Here is a 17,378-nt window from a genome sequence, read left to right on the forward strand (position 1 = left end):
TCTCGAAATCAAAATCCCTTACCTTCACCTTGGACATAATCTGTTCTCCCAGCACTCTGACACATAAAAGTTTTAATGTTAATACACATTAGGTTCATCTTTGAAAAATAACTTAGTGGACATCACCAAAGGGTAAATTGGCAAATCATGATTATTGGTAAATCATGATGGGTTTTAAGGGCAAAAGAAAATTCAGAGGTAAAATACTTGGCCTGTTTTCATTTATAGTTCAAGAAATACAACTATATCTTAGTAAGTCTGGGGTTGGGGGAAGAAATACAGTTTGGCCACTACTATATTGTCTAGATCAAGTTATAAAACAAAAACTTCAAAATTGTTAGTTTTTATCTAGTCCGTAAGTAATTGTTGATTATTTCTCTCTTCATTGAGAGAGAATGAGGATAGAGGGAAGATCCTTAAAAACAATTATTATATGATAAAAATTAAGGGTGAAGCTTGTAACCAATATCAAATATTGGATAAGGGGAAAATTACACTTTATTACAGTATGAGTTTTCAGAAAATATCTTTGTATCTACAATATGTTTATAATTATGTCAAAAGATATATTTTATGGATTCTGGAGAAATATGTTACTAATTCTCATAAATAAGGGCAAATAGAACCTCCCTGGTTAGCTTCTGAAGTTAGCACATGCCTCAAAAGTTGTCCAGAGTTAAAATTACTCTAGGAAATCCCTTAAATAACCCCTATAGTATAATACACATGGTTTTGTGTATACAAACCCTTAATGGTAATTCTTTCACACACTCACGTTTGAGAACTATTTTGCCAGACTGAAGAAATTATCAAAGGAAAGTCTCTAGGTAGACGTCTGATAATTTAAACCAATCTTGCCCTTTGATTAAATGGCAAAACTTAGTGAAGAAAGAAAGAAAGAAAGAAAGAAAGAAAGAAAGAAAGAAAGAAAGAAAAAAGAATAGAAGAAAAGAAAAGAAAAGAAGAAAGGTAAAGAAAGAAAGGAAGAAAGGGAGGGAGAGAGAGAGATGATGATGAGGTCTAAATTGTTTCTGGTTATTTGTAAGTTTACCTTCTTTAATTGAAAAAAATTTTTTTAATGTTTACTTATTTTTGAGAGTGAGAGAGAGAGAGAGAGACAGAGAGAGAGGGAGAGTGCACGGGTGCACGCACACAAGTGGGGAGGGGCAGAGAGCAAGGAAGACACAGAATACTAAGCAGGCTCCAGGCTCTGAGCTGTCAGCACAGAGCCTGACGCAGGGTGGGGGGGGGGGGGGGGAGGGGGTTCAAAGTCACTGACTATGATATCATAACCTGAGCCAAAGTCCTATGCTTATGAGGAAGCCACCCAGGGGCCCCTTACCTCCTTTAATTTTTAATGTTGAGCCTTTATCACTCTAGTACATGTTAAATGGATGTGTTTGCTTTTGTGAGGATCAAATAAGACAGCAGAGTATATCTTGGAGTTGGCAGTAAATTCCAAATTCTAAAATCAGCTTGAATGTACATATGACTTCACTTCACTTTACGTTAATATACAGGAGAATATTTAGTTTGGTTTCTCTGACATAAAAATTTTGCTTTAAAATGTTTTAACTATCCTCAACTTTTTGTGTCCTTTGCTATTTCTAACTATATCTTTGACAGCAATGATCCTATAAAACCTCCAAAGGCCCCCGTTTTACTTCAAACTTTCAAATGAATAAATACAGTATAAATTCTGTCACAACAAATGAGATGTACCAAGTACTAAGTTTTTCTGTTATAATTAAACTGTATTTTGATTTCAACACTACTTTTTCTCTTGACCTAATTCTGACCCTCTGTAATGAACTAGTTCACCAGAGTTTTTAGTACTGGGATTCCTTTTGTTATGAAGTAGAATTTTTACAGAGAAACTTTACAAAATCCTAGGATGTGATGACTGTTGTGACCTTGAAAATTTCACCAGGATGAATATGAATATTGGCTAAATTGCTTTGTAATTGACTAAGTTTCTCTATGCTCTTATCAGAAGAAAGCACACATATTTAGAAATGTTATTTTTCTTTGTTTTGCTTCTTTTTTTCCCCCTTTTCTCTTGCTTTACTTTTTTTTTTTCTTTGCTGTGGTGAAGTGAGTTACAAGCTCCCACAAGACCTGAAGACTCAACACAGCTTGGGTTGTGGACCGGATTTCTCCCACATGAGTTTGGTGGCCGGGTCAGTCAGGATGATATTAGTATATTTAATTTTCAAAACACACACAGTGGAACAGATGTGTTTTATAGGGACTGAAAAATGAAGTTCAGAAGTGAGGGGGTCTGGGTAATGTTCTGGTACAATATGGTTAGAGATCACTGTATGAAACTAATTCCTGCTGATAATCATAACTTGTCTCTGTGAAAACTAGTTTACAATATTTGTGTATAGCACTATGGAGAATATCAAAGCTACCAAGATTTGAAACAGTGCAGCAGGAGCTCCAGAACTTTATGTAAATTAACCCCACAACATGGAACACATTAACTTGAGGGTTGCAGGAATTTGGACCTCAGAATGCCTAGGATGTGGGTTTAATTGAAATGCAGTATTATGACAATCAGTTTTTCTCTGGAGACAGAATTTTTTAAGGTGCATGCAAATGTATAATTGAGCATTGACATATTACATCATAGTGATATGTTTTAAACAACCCATATCTGCTTCACAATATTTATTTCACTGAAATACCACTGGATATTTAAAGATTCCTCCTTTAGAGTCCAGCCATCTGAATAAATGAACAGTACACTGAGGTGAGCCAGTCAACTCTCAGATGGGGCCAGGCCTCAAAGGCTCACACATACACAAAGCACTTCTTCTGGAAAAAATGTTTCTGAGTTTTCAACATAAATCAGGGTCAACACATAATACGATCGTACTCTAGTATATTTAAAAGCTGGAAAACAGTCTAACTAGGACGGTGATGCTTCCAACAAGCCCTCAGGCCAAATAGCAATCAGAAAGAGAATTTATGGCTTTGTGATCAAACCCCAACTCTGTTCAAGTCCATGAAGGGCTTGCCTGCTCTCCTGAGGAAATTTTAAATGGGAGTTAGAAAACTATACTTTCTCTGTGATGACTTACAGGATTTCTTTTTCTTTTTCTTTTTCTTTTTTCTTTCCCTTTCCCTTTCCCTTTCCTTTTTAACTGTAGCCACGAATGAACATACTTGTGAGTAATTCTAAATTTCAGAAGCCTTGACATTAACATCATAACAATTATACATTTATGGTGAAAGAATAAGCCAAATCTTTGGAATGAAATTCTATATGCATCACTTATAAATAGTAGCAATAATAAGATTAAACAATAATAATAAATTTTCTTAATGGTAAAAAAAAAGTTACAATATAAAAAAATGGTCAAATTGCATATTGAATTCAGAATATGCCAGATAAAATCAAGTATATTATTGTTTAGGCCATTTTTTACATAAGATATAAAACATAAAACTAAGAATTGCTTATTACACCACACAGTTGGAAATGTCAGGATCAACAGATCAACATATATCCGCTGACCATACATCATGATTCTATATATGTGTAAGAACAAAGTGATAAAAAATAATATAAGACAATAATATACAGAGAAGATAGAATGTAATATACAAGGGATTGGGACTTTCTGCAGACTGACATATTACACAGATACAGAACTCTCTTCAACAAATACAACAGAATTCTGGCTAAATATACCATTTAGAAAGTTAACATGTAGCTTATCTCAAAAGAAAGAAAGAGAAGATTAAATGTTAAGAGAAAAGAACAGAAAAAGGAGGGAATACAAGGCCAGAGGTAGAATGAAGGCATGAAATGTGGCCTTCAATCTGGGGGCTGTGAGCTGGAAATGATAATCTTCTAAATGATGCCCAATCCATGAAAAGGTACTAGAAAAAATAAGTAATAGCCCAGAGAAGTGGCAAGGAAGATTTAATCCTATGGTAGAGGATTAAGGATCTATGCTTATATAAATTTAGATTATACATGCTTATATATATATCCTTATATAAAGATCTCACCTCTATTCTAGAGGTGAAGGAAAATAAAAGTGCTCTGTTAGAAACTGAAAAGCCAAAATTGTTCTACAAGTGAATGTGGTTCAAACATCCAAAGCAGAGAACTTAACATAAATAACATGAAATTGCTGAGTCCCCCAAATAAAGACATGTTGAATACCATAGAGATGCTTTCAAATGCCGAAGCACCTGAGAAGCCCAGGGATATAACAATCTTCACTGATAAAGGGCTCCTAGTAAAAGTTTAAATGTGTGTGTGTGCATGCGCACACACACACACACACACACACACACTTCAAAAAAAAATTCTGAGGGAGATTTTAACATATTCAGCAAATGGAAAATCTATATCACAAATGTAAGAAGTAATAGAGGAACTGAAAAAAATAGCATAAATAATTTTTAAAAAGTTAAAGAATTAAAAAAATAATAGAGGGGCGCCTGGGTGGCGCAGTCGGTTAAGCGTCCGACTTCAGCCAGGTCACGATCTCGCGGTCCGTGAGTTCGAGCCCCGCGTCGGGCTCTGGGCTGATGGCTCAGAGCCTGGAGCCTGTTTCCGATTCTGTGTCTCCCTCTCTCTCTGCCCCTCCCCCGTTCATGCTCTGTCTCTCTCTGTCCCAAAAAAAAATAAACGTTGAAAAAAAAATAATAGAAATAATAAGGAACAGCAAGAGACTAAAAAATACATAAATTTACAAATAAGGCAAATAAAAACATCTTAAAACAAACATAGCTATTGAATTTAAAAATCTAATGAAGCTGGTAAAAAATGATTACATAGAGAAGAAAATAAAATTAGGAAACTGGAGGATGGAAATGCCATAGACAGAGTTATGGAAACAAAATATGAAAAAGAGTTGGTGTCATGGAAATCTAACATGTAGAATTGGAGTTAAGGAAGAGGAAATAAAAAGAATTGTGAGGAGGTGACACTAGAAGTAGTAATGGATGATAATATTTCAGGAGAGAAGGAAAAATAGAAGCCATTGCATCCCTCAACTGAGAAAACACAATGAAGCCCAAGAAAGGTAAAGAGAAACAAAGAACAAACTATACCATTTTAGTGAAACTGCACAAGACTAATGACAACAACAAAAATCTTAATGGGAACCAGAAACAAAGATATATTAGGTTAAGAGGAAAAATATAAATATATCAGACTTTTGGTCAAACAGTAAAGAACTATTTTCAAATCTCAGCAAATCTCTAAATATTGGCTGTCAACCAATAGCCCTATGCCAGCTAACCTGTCACTTAATATTGAAAGTAAAGTGATGGGTAAAGCTCTCAGCTGAGAGCTTTCCCCCTAAGGTCAGGAACAAGACAGGGATGTCCTCTCTCGCCACTGTTATTCAACATAGTATTGGAAGTCTTAGCCTCAGCAATCAGACAACACAAAGAAATAAAAGGCATCCAAATCATCCAGGAGGAGGTCAAACTTTCATTCTTCGCACATGACATGATACTGTATATGGAAAACCCAAAAGAATCCACCTAAAAACTGCTAGAACTGATCCATGAATTCAGCAAAGTGGCAGGTTATAAAATCAATGTATAGAAATTGCTTGCATTCCTATACACCAACAATGAAGAAGCAGAAAGAGAAATCAAGGAATTGATCCCATTTACAACTGCACCAAAACCCATAAAATACCAAGGAATAAATCTAACCAAAGAGGTGAAAAATCCATATACACTGAAAACTATAGAAAGCTTATGAAAGAAATTGAAGAAGACACACACACACACACACACACACACACACACACACACACACACACAAGGAAAAATATTCCAGGCTCCTGGAAAGGAAGAAGAAATGTTGTTAAAATGTCCATACTACCAAAAGCAATCCACATATTCAATGCAATATCAAAATAACACCAACATTCTTCACAGAGCTACAACAAACAATCCTAAAATGTGTATGGAACCAGAAAAGACCCCAAATAGCCAAAGCAATCTTGAAAAAGAAAACCAAAGCAGGAGACATAAGAATCCTGGACTTCAACCTGTACTACAAAGCAGTAATCATCAAGACAGTCTGGTACTGGCACAAAAACAGACACTCAGATCAATGGAACTGAATACAGAACCCAGAAATGGACCCACAAAAGTATGGCCAACTAATCTTTGACAAAACAGGAAAGAATATCCAATGGAATAAAGACAGTCTCTTCAGCAAGTGGTGCTGAGAAAACTGGACAGAGACATGCAGAAAAATGAACCTGGACCACTTTCTTACACCATACACAAAAATAAACTCAAAATGGGTGAAAGACCTAAATGTAAGACAGGAAGCCATCAAAATCCTCAAGGAGAAAGCAGGCAAAAACCTCTTCGACTTTGGCTGCAGCAACTTCTTACTCAACATGTCTCCAGAGGCAAGGGAAACCAAAGCAAAAATGAACTATTGGGGCCTCATAAAAATAAAAAATTCCTGCACAGTGAAGCAAATAATCAGCAAAACTAAAAGGCAACTGACTGGATGGGAGAAGATATTTGCAAATGACCTATCAGATAAAGGGTCAGTATCTAAAATCTATGAGGAACTTATCCAACTCAACACCCAAAAAACAAATAATCCAGTGAAGAAATGGACAAAAGACATGAATAGACACTTCTCCAAAGACGACATCCAGATGGCCAACAGACACATGAAAAATTGCTCAACATTACTCATCATCAGGGAAATACAAATCAAAACCACCATGAGATGCCACCTTACACCTGTCAGAACAGCTAACATGAACAACTCAGGCAACAACAGATGTTGGTGAGGATGCGGAGAAAGAGGGCTCTTTTGCATTGTTGGTGGGAATGCAAGCTGGTACAGCCACTCTGGACAAGAGTGTGAAGGATCCTCAAAAAATTAAAAATAGAACTACCCTACAACCCAGCAATTGCACTCCTAGGTATTTATCCAAGGGATACAAGGTATGCTGTTTCAAAGGGGCACATGCACCTCAGTGTTTATAGCAGCACTATCAACATTAGCCAAAATATGGAAAGAGCACAAATGTCCATCAATGGATGAATGGATAAAGAAGATGTGGTGTATATATATACATACACACACACACACACACACACACACACACACACACACACACAATGGAGTATTACTCGGCAATCAAAAAGAATGAAATCTTGCCATTTGCAACTACATGGATGGAACGAGAGGGTATTATGCTAAGCGAAATTAGTCAGTCAGAGAAAGACAAATATCATATGACTTCACTCATATGAAGACTTTAAGATACAAAACAGATGAACATAAGGGAAGAGAAGCAAAAATAATATAAAAACAGGGATGGGAACAAAACATAAGAGACTCTTAAATATGGAGAACAGAGGGTTACTGGAGTGGTTGTGGGGGGGGGATGGGCTAAATGGGTAAGGGGCATTAAGGAACCTACTCCTGAAATCATTGTTGCACTATATGCTAACTAACTTGGATGTACACTAAAAAAAAAAAAAGAATAAAAAAGAAAGTAAAGTGAAATCATTTTCAAATAAAGAAAAATGTTTACTAATCATAAACCATTGTCATAAAATCCCCAAAACTTATATCTTATACTTCAGAAAAAATCAAATTAAAACAAGGAGGAAATATGGTAGGCAATCTTAAAACGGGAAAAAGAAAGACCAACAAGGGAGGTATACTTTGGAAAAGCAAGTGAACACTGGCTTATTACAATAAATTAAATAATATTCATCAATAACAAATAAGAGGTTTAAAACTAGTTAGAATTAAATCCTAGTTAATAACAACTTTGGAGATAGAATGGTAAGATTCAAAGCATTATTAAATCAACATTACAATGTAAGACTAAGCACTAAAAGAACTGAAACATATAATACCCAAGATAGTAAAATAAATTTTGTAAAACACACACATACACACACACACACACACACACACACACACACACACACACACACCATAGTCAATGTAATATACAGTATGGGGCAAGAACAGGATGAAAGAAGCATAGAGAATATATGACAAATTAAAACTGATGAAATAAACTTTAATCCACTCATTATGTTTATTATGTGTGCATATATATTCACACTTGCTGATACAGAAAGATTCAAAGAAAAAAGTAGCACACTATATATGAAGTCGATAAGTAGAAGATTAAGAGTAGTGACATTTGGTATAGTAAACTTTAAGGGAAAGTGTTTTAAAGATAGAGAGGTATTACTTGATGTTATAAAATGAACAATTCACTGTAAATATGTATCAGTGCTGAATCTGGATGTACCAAACAAATTAATCTTTTTTTTTTTTTTTTTTTTTTAAATTTTTTTTAAATTTTTTTTTTTTTTTCAACGTTTATTTATTTTTGGGACAGAGAGAGACAGAGCATGAACGGGGGAGGGGCAGAGAGAGAGGGAGACACAGAATCGGAAACAGGCTCCAGGCTCTGAGCCATCAGCCCAGAGCCTGACGCGGGGCTCGAACTCCCGGACCGCGAGATCGTGACCTGGCTGAAGTCGGACGCTTAACCGACTGCGCCACCCAGGCGCCCCCCAAACAAATTAATCTTAAAACACACACACAAAAAAATGATAGAATTACAAAAAAGAAGTACCGAAGCCCATAAATATAGCTGGAGATTTTAATATCTCTCTTTTAAAAATGTACAGATTACCAAGTAAAATTTTAGTAAGAAGATTAAGCATTACTAATAATATATATATGATGTCTCGTAACAAATAAAAATAAAATTATATACAGACCACAGTTTCTGATCAAAAAGGAATAAAAATAGAATAAACAAATATACTGAAAATCAAATATTTGGGATATAAATAACATTGATAACTAATCTGTCAGTTAATATAATTTAGAAGGGGAATTATCATATACCTTTATTGTACAATAAAAATACTGCATATCAAATTTGTGAGAGGCACCTAAAATCATATAAAGGAATTAATAGACTTAAATCTATCAAAAAGAATATATGGTTGATATATTCAACCAATTAAATACTATAAGGTAGATAAAAAGTAGGTAAAAACTGAATTAAAAAATTAATTATAGTTTTATATTCCAATGTGGGTCAATCTAAAATACAAAATTGAGGCGGGCCTGGGTTGCTCAGTCAGTTAAGTGTCTGACTTTGGCTGAGGTCATGATCTCATGGTCCATGAGTTCAAGCCCCATATCCGGCTCTGTGCTGACAGCTCAGAGACTGGAGACTGCTTCAGATTCTGTGTCTCCCTCTCTCTCTGACCCTCCCCTGCTCATGCTCTGTCTCTCTCTATCTCAAAAATAAATAAACATTAAAATTTTTTTTTAAATTGTACTGTAAAAATTTTGTAATTAAAAAAAATGAGAGATGCAACAAGATCCAAACTCAGGGTAGCTTCAGAGTAGATAGAGGTGGTACTTCTGCTGGCATACTGGATTGGACCTCAAGTATAAAGAAAGGCTAACACAACTCAAGTGTGAGGTTCACAGTCAAGCTTGTCATAGAGGGGACCAGCCAGACTCTTCTTGAACATAATTGAGAGTTAAAGTAAAATTGAATGGGTCTATTCAAAACCAAACTGAAGTAGGAAGATCTCATTTGATGCTTTTGTAAAATACTACTACAAAAATTTTAAAAATGTGCGATAAATTGAGGAGATTAATCAAAACAGGAAAATCTAAACAAACAAACAAAAAAAGGAAAATCTGGCAGAATAATGTTTGATATGAAAAGAGTAAATTCATTAATTTATTGATCAAATTTTTATTGATTACCTCTGTGCATGGGTTATCTATATAACATTCATCCACATAAAGGTGATAACTAAACCATTTATTCAGCAAATGATTATTAATCTTGAATCATTCATCAACCAGGCCATTTCTACCCTTATGAGGATTGAATTAGAATACCTAATACAGACAACTGCACAGATGATTACAATACAGGGTGTTGTGTGTAGCAGGGGCACCCAATACAATCTAGGAGAACAAGGAATGTATTTTGGAAGAATAAAGTGCCTGGAACACAGTATCTCCTCAACTGAGTAGCTATGAATGAATGAATGCATGATTGAATCAAATAGATTTTTAAAATGAGACATTAGGTTATAAAGGAGAGTTTGCTAGATGAAAAAAGGGAAAATTTTGGGTACAGAGACAACAATCAGGGGAGTTAAAAAAAGTGACTCCCTGGAAGAATTAAGAGATGATCGGAGAGGTTGAACTACAAAAGTGCAAGAAGAGAATACACAGAGATGAGGCTTGCATGAGACAGCACAGGCAACCAAGAGGTTTTCAGCACAGGTGATAGGAAGAGATTTGTTCATAAGCACCTGGCTGTGGTGTGGTATGGAGCCTGGCAACCTGGACAAGAGGGCTGTTAGGACACTGTTCAGTAAGCTGATGATGACAGCGGCCAGTGGCCAGAACTACAGTACTATTGGCTATGGGGAAGGGCAGCAAAAGATGGACTTAAGGAATTTTAGGGGTTTAAACCATGAGAATGAATGTGTTCTCCAAGGAGCATAGACATAAGAAAATATTTTTATGCTCTCCTGATAATCCCCTAATATATTTCCAGACAAACCAGACAGCTCATTACATATTTCCTGAATACAGCCCAGATCTTTCCTGTTGTACAGCTCTTAACACTCCCTCCCTCCGACTCTCTTCTCCTCCAGTCCTGGATTTTTACATCCCACGGTCAAGGTGGGCCTCAGTGTTACCTCCTTCATGGAATCTTCTGTGATCGCAGTTCTTCCCTAAAATACAGAATCTCCACTTCCTCTAAACCACCAATTTCGTTTTCTTATTTCTCTTAATTGTGTTTACTATATATTGTTAGGTAGGATGGCTACTGTATATCTTAGGTACCTACCTAGCTGTGTTTTCAGGGAAGGGAAAATACCAAAGTCAATTTATTTTTCTCTAAAGTACTTGACATAGTATTTTGTGCATATCAAAGTTAGTCTTTAGATGTAATACATTACAATGTATTAATACATTAATAACATGTCGCCTTAACCCAGAAATAATTCATTAAATATGGATTTATAAGTTATTTCAATAGAAAATTAATTTCATTTTAGAAGTGCTTAAATTTTAGAGCTGGTTATAAAACCAAGTCTAAAACTGGCTATTGATTGATGTCAATATGTGATAATAGTTATTATTATCATATGTGGTTTTTAATATCTGTTCCTTGAAAGAAATAAAATCAGTCTACTTTTTTTAAAAAGTAGGTGCCCAAAGTGATATGGGGGCTTATAATGATGCTATTCTCTCTGATGATAGTCATAAATCTTATAAAATAATAAAAACCATAAGAGCATTTGGAAAAACAAAATAATGGCATTAAAATTTTTGATTTATCCCCCCCAAGATTAGAAGGAAAGAGAGGCAAATTGGATAAACTTATTTTTTATTTTTCTGAATCAGTGTGCCTCGTTGGTACTGGGCCAATAGAAAATGTAAAAGAATCATTTGGCCTCTATTTGGCTTCTGGATATTGAGGACATGTGTGTCGGATCAGAGTTACAGGGTGATTTCCATGAATCTATTCCAACCCTTCTGGAAGTAACGTTCATCTGTCAATTCCTTGAGCCAGAGCTCAGTTCTTATAAGTCATCTATCAAATCTCTGGATCTGGCTGATAATGCTGACTGCGGCAGAGGTGACTTTCATGAAATAACAGCTTTACCTGCATCATAATCACAGAAAGAGAGGGGGGAAATGTCATGATAAAAAAAAAAAAAAAAAAAAAAGATTCCTCCTTGCTTTTCTTCTTGAATTCTTTATTTCCCTTGCTGAGACAAAGGGCAATAGTGGCAGCCATACACATAATTCTCTTTCCCCCCAAAAAAAATCAAGCACGGAGTCTTGATTTCATAGCAGTCAACTTTGATATTTTTTTTTGCCTTGCTGAGGAGTTGGATATGCTACCTTGCCTTTGTTTGCAGGCATAGTGGAATTGTACAGCTCCTTTTAAAGGGAGAACGAACATATGGGAGCTCTTTTTTTATAAAACTGTTGTGCAATTGAATGTTAAACATGCTATCCATAAAATTAAATTTCAGCATCTGCTTCCTTCAAGGAATAGCCACTTGCCCTCCCTCGGGAGAGAAATTCCACACAAGGAACACAGTTTTACCTCTTCTGCAGGATCTATGAATTAGCAGGTGATCGCTAAATGTATATTGTGCCATTTCATTAATTTCATATGCACACACATGGGTCTGTATGGAACCCATAAATACTCAGGGATCAAGCATTGCATCTGATTACATTTTATATTTAATGCAAGTTCCACTTTAAGATCTTAAGGGTGCAGAGGAAGCATAATTGTTAGAATCCAATAACCTTGTAAACTTTAAATGAATGACCAAAAGGAAGTTTAAAGAAAATATTGAAATCCAGTTTCTTTCAAAATCTAGAAGATGTGAAGAAAATCTAAAATGTCAGAGTAATTGGGATCTCTAACTGGATCATTATTCCTGATCAAATTAGTACTGAAACTAAGGTTTACTAGAAATGTTATTATTTGATACCCATGATACAATTAGAAGATAAGAATTTTGATAAAAACTATAGTTTCAGTAATACTTTTATGTCATACTGAAATTCATCACAAAATTTTCAAGTGGAAAGTGACTATTCTATTATCCTTATAAAAAAGAAAATTTCAGGAAAAAAAAGTGAATCTCAAATAGAAGAATTGGACATTTTTAAGAGATCGTATTTGGTGAGGAAACCATGCAGGTCTTATAACTGGTTCAAAAGAATGTTAAAAACAGGCACATTTACAAAGCATTAAAATGAATTGCAATAGGAGACAAAATTTATTTTTGTCATGTGGGTTAGAGAGACTGGACAGAACACAATTTACATGTCTACAGATAAGAATTATTTTACATTGCTATCAGTTATCTATAATTTGTAAGGTTGTAAAATAGCTTCCCTAGAATAAGAATCTGATACCTGAAAAGGTCTTTTCTAAGAGTCTAGACAATGTATAGTTTTTCACTGAAGCACACATTTTTTCTATATCCTTGATTAATGCCTATCCCTTCCCATTTAGAATTTATTATGATGATGACTACATTTAACTTCAAAGGAACAGCAATGCTATGGCATTTGTATTATTGAGATCTGTACAATTACTTGATTCCTGATAAAGGATAAAATAAACTATAAACATGCAAGTGTGCAAAGTATTTTCATTAGCAGTTTTTTGGGAAATGTGCTGCAAGTACATGCTCTAAGCAAACATGGTAGAAAAATCACACCTTCAGGCTGTCAAATAGAAACTCTATTATTTGAAGTAACATTTTGATGAAACTTTGATATATAATATTTATTCCTGTTGATGTGTGTCAGGATTATTACATGTGGGTAATGAGAATAAAACAGATTTAAATTCACTGCAGAAGTCAGAGGTCTGGTCTTGCTAACGAGGTATATAGTATACCTCCCTATCAAGTCTTCCAAAAAGTTGTACAAAAAGAACAATCTAAAAGGAAAAAAAAGAAAAAGATTTCATAGAGCCTCAGTATTCTTTGGAACTGTGTGTATGTACTGTGGCCAAATATTTGACCTCTAACTATCTTACACACGAGAACATCATCCCATGCCCCTGGAACTCTGTACGTGATTATTTGTCTGAGTACCACTTTCCTTTCCCAACACTAGGTAATTAGATAGGACTGCCCATAGGAAATCTGACATAATGGTTTGGGCCATGAATAGGATCAAACCAGTTTTGGCAGTATTAGTATCAGGGTCCAATTATATCTACAACATTTTTAAAAAGTTACTTTTGTTTCATATTATGCATGCAGAAATATTGGGAAGAATCTAAACTTTAATTTTTGTAATAAAAATATATATTAGTCATAGAAATATTGGGAAGTAGGGATATCATAAAGAAAATAAAAATAATCTTAATTGACGAGCAAGGGGCAATAATTGGGGAGACACTATCAACATTTGGCCTAACTCCTTCAATTTTTTTCTTTGTTTCTCTCTTTTTCTGTTTTTGTTCAATTCATGCTAGAATCATACTATATACTTTGATATGCATTTTATTTAACACAATGTAAACATTTTCTATGTGATTACATATTTTTCAAAAATAAGATTCTCAATGTTGTGTCATTTTATTTTGACAATTGTTATCCATTCCCCTGATACTGAGCATTCCATTTGCTCTTGATAATTTGCCTTAAGAAATAATAAGGTGATGGTAATCTCTCTACAATAATCCTTCAGCTAATCTTTGTATTTTCTTTTTTTTTCCCCTCCCTGTCTTTGTCCCTCTCTTCCTTCCTCTTTCCTTTCTTCTTCCTGATCTTCATACCTTCCTCGCCTCTTAATCTTTATATTTTCTTATGGCATGTTGTTGTGGTTGGAATTATTGTGTCAAAGACTACAAATACTCTAAATTTTTCAATGTATATTGCCAAAGCCCTTTGTAAAATTGTCTGAAAATATGTAATCTTACCCAAAGTTTGAGTATATGCATCTCATTATACTCATATCAATCTTAGTATTATATGTTTTTTAAAAATATGCGTTAGGAGCACCTGGGTGGCACAGTCAGTTAAGCGTGGACTTTGACTCAGGTCACAATCTCACGGCTTGTGAGTTCGAGCCCTGTGTTGGGTTCTGGGCTGACAGTTGAGAGCCTGGAGGCTCTTTGGATTTTGTGTCTCCCTCTCTCTCTGCCCCTCTCCTGCTCATGCTCTATCTCTCTCAAAAATAAAACATTAAACAAACATATGTAAATCTGGGAGATGAAAAGTCAGCTTAATGATTTTTGTTTTTTTTAGCCATTGCTAAGGTGACTCAGTTCCTATTAAAGTTGTTACTCATACTAGGTCAGAATAAAAACTCAATGCTAATCCCTAAGACTATTTCTTGTTCAAATGAGTAAATAAGTATGTCTTGGTTTATGAAAAATTCAGGGAGGACAAGCACAAACCTAGCAAATATCTTAAGACATCTTCTTAATTATTCGAGTACTGTTTAAATGGATTTATCCAAATTCTTATATTCATTATGTGAAACTTGGCTTTTCCTTGACAGTTTTTTCCACAGATCTCTTCTCACCTGGGCATCTAGGCACCTCTCACTCTTCAAATCTTGGTAAATTCTCAACAAATATTTATCAAATGAATGAAGGAAACAAGTCAGCCTCTTCTGTGTATGTGTTTCACATATGTGAATATGACCAAAGTTTGTCCTGGGTTTACTTGCTCTAGTCCTGTTTATCCTCTACCCTAATAAAAACCAGCCTTTCTCACATCAGATTTTATTGGCTAACAACTTATCAAACCTGGGTCTGGAGGATATCCAAAAAGCATAACTTTGAGCTCTATGTTACCTCTTTATAATATCTGATAATGCACTCTTTAAATATCAGTGGACTATGTTCATGTCTAACTCAGGCTGAAATGCCAAAGAGATGATCTGCCTTGGAAGAAACCAGTTTACTGTTCGATTACAGGGACACTACATTGTTTGGCCATATCAGACGTAACCTTAGAATATTCAGTTAAGCTGTGAGATGGCAGTTAGCTTCTGACATCAATTCTGAGAAGGACATTTTGAGTTGATGTTCAAAAAGAAAAAGGGGAAATATATTAATCACAACATAATTGTCTACAGGGCCCACTTTAACAAAGGATCCTTGATGTGCTGGTTCATTGTTTAACTTATTGAGCCAAGCTACATTTTTAAAGAGTGGAAATATGGGGTCAGAATTTCTGTTCAGACAGAGTTGGCTTTTGAGAGAAAAAAAAAATCCTCTCTGCATAGGACTAAGGACCTTTACTTTATTATCAGCCCTTGAGAAAACAACCCAGGAGAATGTCAGCTTGCTCACTGACCCACAGCAAATCATTTTGGCACCTAATAGTACACTAAGTTACTCTCAAACCTTAATTTCCAACTTATTTTTAGGGGAAAAACATTGGATCATAATCATTGCGGATATAACTCACTATTGCAGTCACTTTCTAAAGAGTTTCATATCCATGAAAAATAATTAAACACAAAACGTCATTTTAAAATCAACAAAACGGAAGACTAAGAAACGCATCCCTTAGATTAAGTGTCTCAAACAAAATATCATCTAGCAGAGAAAAGGCAAGTTGCTTTAATGACATTTAGGGAAGAATGTTGAATTATTACCTGAGTAATTACCTTAAAAATCCAGACAAATGCAAAACTCTTGCCTTAATCTCATCTGTTTTCCTAGAATCAGCCTATCCCTATTGTGCTAGTTTCTCCCATTGTTTTGGGTAAAACTTGTATTTCTTTCCATAGTGTTTCTTTCCACAGGAAATTAAAGTCTATATTTTTCCAACAGGTAATAGTACAAGTCTCTACTTTGGTGGGCAAGTGATAAAATATATCTTAAATTAACAGGTAGTTTGAGGCACATGTGGCCAAAATCTGAGTTAAAGGCTTTCCAAATGTTGACAAAACATACTTCATGGAAGGCATGGAACATCCCAAAAGATCCATAGAGCTCACGAAAAGGTAATTAAAACCAACCCTGCAAGCTATAAAGCTGGGAAAGGGCTTATGAAAGGCAGAGTTTGAGGAACGAGGGACACATGCAAGGAGAAGCAAAGAAAGACTAAAGAAAAAAAGGTGGTGAAGTTGTGAAGGGGTTAACTCCAACAGCCAAGAGGCACAACTAGAAAATAAGATCTTAAGGAGGTAGGCAGAATCACATACTGAAAATGCACGCTGGCCAGAGAAATGCAGGAGCAAGACACTAAGAGGAAAAGAGGAAGGAAGCAAAATAACTAAAGGAAAATAAGTAAAAGACACCAAGAGCTAGAAAAAGATCACTTAAAAAAACTATCTGGCATTTATTCATGTTTTACCATAGCCATTATCTGCTAAAGCCGAAATTACAGTATTCCTCTGCGATTCACCTTAATAGACTCAGCCAGGTGCATTATCTGTAAGCATGCTCATTCAGGAGAAAAAATAGCCAATCATGGGTCTGGATGTGAATTTAAGGGACAAGAATAACTGAACGCTCTCCAAATGATATTTATGCAGTGGTCCAATCAAAATTGCATAAATTACTGAATTCAATTGCCAGGAAAAGGGGTTAAATTTAATACAGCTAGACAGCTGAGCAGCTGCTTTCATGATTTAAATAAAAACAAGCTGAAACCCTTGCTGTCAGCTCAGTGATATATGACTTGTAATGGGATGTTTCCAACCTTCACTTCCATATGGCCGCCTCCACTTTAGGTAACGCTCCTTGCCTCTGGTGCAACCCACTTTTTAGAAAACATCTGGGTCCCATTCCTGCACTGTTAGCTACAAACACAAATGATTCATTGGATAA

The 17,378-nt window shown here is 35.2% G+C and overlaps 1 protein-coding gene across 4 annotated transcripts in view; it reads right to left on the reverse strand.

Moving 5' to 3' along the window:
• The window catches only part of AGMO (alkylglycerol monooxygenase), a 383,631-nt gene that overhangs the window by 15,092 nt on the left and 351,161 nt on the right, over window positions 1-17,378 (reverse strand). The gene's annotated exons all lie outside the window — the stretch shown is intronic.

The sequence above is a fragment of the Leopardus geoffroyi genome, chromosome A2 (genome assembly GCF_018350155.1).
Source record: "Leopardus geoffroyi isolate Oge1 chromosome A2, O.geoffroyi_Oge1_pat1.0, whole genome shotgun sequence".
Classification (NCBI taxonomy): domain Eukaryota; kingdom Metazoa; phylum Chordata; class Mammalia; order Carnivora; family Felidae; genus Leopardus; species Leopardus geoffroyi.